General features: G+C 34.8%; 1 protein-coding gene across 1 annotated transcript in view; it reads left to right on the plus strand.

The window, feature by feature from the left end:
• The window catches only part of LOC110023087 (kinesin-like protein KIN-14I), a gene marked incomplete at its 5' end in the record, with an annotated part of 38584 nt that overhangs the window by 10567 nt on the left and 23931 nt on the right, over positions 1-4086 (plus strand).

Genomic DNA, 4086 nt, shown 5'->3' on the forward strand with positions numbered 1-4086 from the left:
ACGCCGCAGCAGAGGGAGTCGCGAAGCCGAGGGAGGCGAAGTCAAAGCAGATGGAGTCGAGCAGAAGAATTTGAGGCAGATGAAGCGCGTCGAAGGAAACGACGAAAGTCTAGCAAACGACGAAGTATGACGAAGGAGCAGGCTGTGATTTCGATCCAACGAAGAGATAATGAGGCTACTCGGGTCGCCATGAAGACGTGACGAGAGACCTCAATTCTTTTTCTTCCTCCTGGAATAGACCTGTCATTATTCTTCATCCGAAGAATCAGTCTGATGAGGTGGTAGAGCTGTAGCAGAAGGATTACCAATCGTAATATCCACAATAGGTTCTAGGATATGTGAAGTATGAGTTTCCTCTACACCGGATACTTCCTGAAGATGGGAAGCTGCGAGGTTCTCTTGATTATCAGTCTGAACACTATCCTTTGTAGGTAATAGTCCTTCAGTATTGTTTTCTATGGGATTTGAAGGTGCCATCTGTCAGTCAACTTTTTTTCGATTGATTAGATTTGAAAAATATGATATATGAAAATAAATTTTCGAGATTTAATTTAAATATAAAAGATATATAGTTTGGGTTTCGAAAGTAGTATGTTTTAATTTTTGAAAAATGAGACCAAATGGATCTCATTAGTCTGATAGTTTGCAAAATCGTGCCTGATACCGCAAATACTACACCTTCCCGAGAGATAAGTGTAGACCTCAGCGATAGACCCAATCCTGCAAACTAAGAGATTTGTGACATCCGTTTGAATCCAATCAAAGTTTGATGTCTCTCATTCTCTGTGCCATTAATCATTGTTTGTGGCACATTGTTTTCACTTGCAATGACTCTGTGTTTTGGTATTCTCTTTACAACATAATCAAGGTTTATAAGACAATTACATTTATTTAATATACTGATAATAATCCAGATAATCACATCAACTTATCTATTCTATTCATCCGCCCCTATTGATCACTATAATCTATCAACAAAAATTGATCATAAGAGCTCAAAAGGTGGATCTTTTATAATCATCATAATACCAAATATATTGCATCAATATAAATGAACTTGATTATATAAATTTTATGTTTAATCATCAAAAATTGTAATCATCTGCATTCATAATATCACATGAAAACTCTTAAAAGTGTTTTTCCAAAACTTTATAATAACAAGATAATCAATGCCAACGTACACTGTTGGCATAGATTACCAAAAAGATTCCCTTCACAAATTTTAGAAAGTGTGATCGCCACCACCTTCAAACGTCGTGAAAAGATTGAGGAACATTGGAGGACTTGCTAATATGAAAACCAGATTTTGAACTTGAAAGAGAAGCAAGAGTAGGAATAGGAATGTCGCCAACAAGTGCAGTGACATAGGAGCGGATCGTGGTTGCCATCTCCAAAGCAGCTAGGGAGCCGCCGGACGCTGGAAATAGGCGAGCAAAATTGCTGCCTATGAACGACGCGAGCAGTTGAGCAGGTCGATGTAGCGTATCGCCTTGACGAAGAAGACCCGCAGACGACGAAGGTTGCGATTTCGTCAAGGAACGACTAAGAACGCGGAAACGACGCAGCAGACGGAGTCGCGAAGCCGAGGGAGGCGAAGTCGAAGCAGACGGAGTCGAGCAGAAGAATTTGAGGCAGATGAAGCGCGACGAAGGAAACGACGAAAGTCTAGCAGACGACAAGTATGACGAAGGAGCAGGCTGCGATTTCGATCCGGCGAAGAGATAACGAGGCTACTCGGGTCGCCATGAAGACGTGACGAGAGTAAACCCTAGCAGATACATCGCGTGTTATGAATATATATATAGATACATACATACATACTTACTTACTAGGACTATTACTCGTGTTCGAACATAAGTAGGAAGATGGAGTTCAGGAAAAACTTGATTTATGGAGGTCAACTTTAGAATCTAGAGACTGTCGTTTTAATAGATTTAAAATTGAATACATGGAATGTAATTCTAGTAGTAGTCGATCTAGTGGTAGGGTTGTAATTATTGGTGATCAAGTCAATAAAGAACGTTTTAGATATGTCAAGTTTATTGTTCAAAGTGATAGTGATATAGATGGGGATGTTATTAGTAGAATTCAAGTGTATGGTTGAAGTGGAGGAATTCATTGGGCCTATTTTGTGATAGAAAAGTATTGCTTAGACTTAAAGGAAAATTTAATAAGATTATGGTGAACCTAAAATGTTTCATGGTGCGGAATGTTGGCCTCTAAAAGAGAAGCATAAAATTAAGGTAAGTGTTGTTGAAATGAGAATACTCAGGTGGATGCGTGACTTTATAGTTAGAGACAAAATAAAAATATGTTAGTGAAAGGGTTGTAGTAGCTCCAGTGACAGACAAAGATAAAAGACAGTCGCCTTAGATGGTTTGTTCACGTTAGTAGTCGACCATCTGATAACCCTATTAAGAGAGTAGATGTTTTAAATTTGAATTATGCTAAGAAAGGTTTAGGTAGACCTAAAAAGACCTGACATGTTGTATAAAGATGATCTTAATTTATTAGAATTAAATGAAAATATGTAACTCAATAGGACACAATGGATAAAAAAGATTCATGTAACAAAGGCTTGTTGTTGTTATTATAATTCTGATAATATTATAATTATATGTATGGATGGATTGTCATCCTTTTAGAAAGATATGATTTTATTTTCGCTCCACACGTTCCATCATCTATTGTATATTTTGAATAAGAAGGATTTAAAATAGTTGAAAGATTAATTTTTAGATTATGAATTTTAAGTAACTTGAATCGTAGTCATTCATAAAAAGAAAAAGATGCCATGGAGGGTTAAAGATGTGGAAGGAACATGTGTCAGCTCTTTCTAAAGCATAATACTCTAATTCTGTCCATTTCTACAAAAAAGATATAGGGATCATACACTTTTTTGAATCACTAATATTTGAAGTAGCTAAAAATCAATGGTAATATAAAAAGCAACTATAAGTTTTCTTTTAGATACTTTAAAGAAAGATGTGTTGGTAGCAGTGATTTTATACTTTTAAAACATCAAGCATAAGGAAGAGTTCAAATTGTTTTTTGATACGATGGAGTGAAAGGCGTAGAGATATAGGTCACAGTTTTTTTGTCAAAAATATTGTATAGTATATTAGCTATTTCATGATTTAGCTATTGTTTTGCTATGATTTGTGACTTATGGACGTTATGCAATTAAATCTAAATTGTGTTGCACAATGAGTAAGAGTGCCTTGAAGCTTTCATTAGCTATTATTGCAACTTATCATTTACCATTTTGGAGTTGGATTTTTATAGAGGAATAGTTGAATTTAGAGTGGTAAGAGAAAGAGATTGTCAAAGCATGCCCCTCGGGCTTGAATGATTTTAACAGTAGTTTAATATGACAGGGTGAGTTGATAAATTTAATGTTAATCCAATCAAAGTTTGATGTCTCTCATTCTCTGTGCCATTAATCATTGTTTGTGACACATTGTTTTCACTTGCAATGACTCTCAAGGTCTTTTGGTATCTCTTTACAACATAATCAAGGTTTATAAGACAATTACATTTATTTAATATACTGATAATAATCCAGATAATCACATCAACTTATCTATTCTATTCATCCGCCCCTATTGATCACTATAATCTATCAACAAAAATTGATCATAAGAGCTCAAAAGGTGGATCTTTTATAATCATCATAATACCAAATATATTGCATCAATATAAATGAACTTGATTATATAAATTTTATGTTTAATCATCAAAAATTGTAATCATCTGCATTCATAATATCACATGAAAACTCTTAAAAGTGTTTTTCCAAAACTTTATAATAACAAGATAATCAATGCCAACGTACACTGTTGGCATAGATTACCAAAAAGATTCCCTTCACAAATTTTACTGGTAGATTTTAAAGTCTTATTACTTATTAACATTTACAAATTCATAATTAATCCTAATTTTATAAGAAATGATATTTCCATACACATAAATCTCCTACTAAGACTTAAGCCTAGTTGATTGGAATATAGGCTCTAATGTCAATTGTCACAGCTCACTCAGACTGCCTTTGTCGAGTTACTGTTGGAATGTTCTATTCCTGCT

The sequence above is a fragment of the Phalaenopsis equestris genome, unplaced genomic scaffold (genome assembly GCF_001263595.1).
Source record: "Phalaenopsis equestris unplaced genomic scaffold, ASM126359v1 Scaffold000210, whole genome shotgun sequence".
Classification (NCBI taxonomy): Eukaryota; Viridiplantae; Streptophyta; class Magnoliopsida; order Asparagales; family Orchidaceae; genus Phalaenopsis; species Phalaenopsis equestris.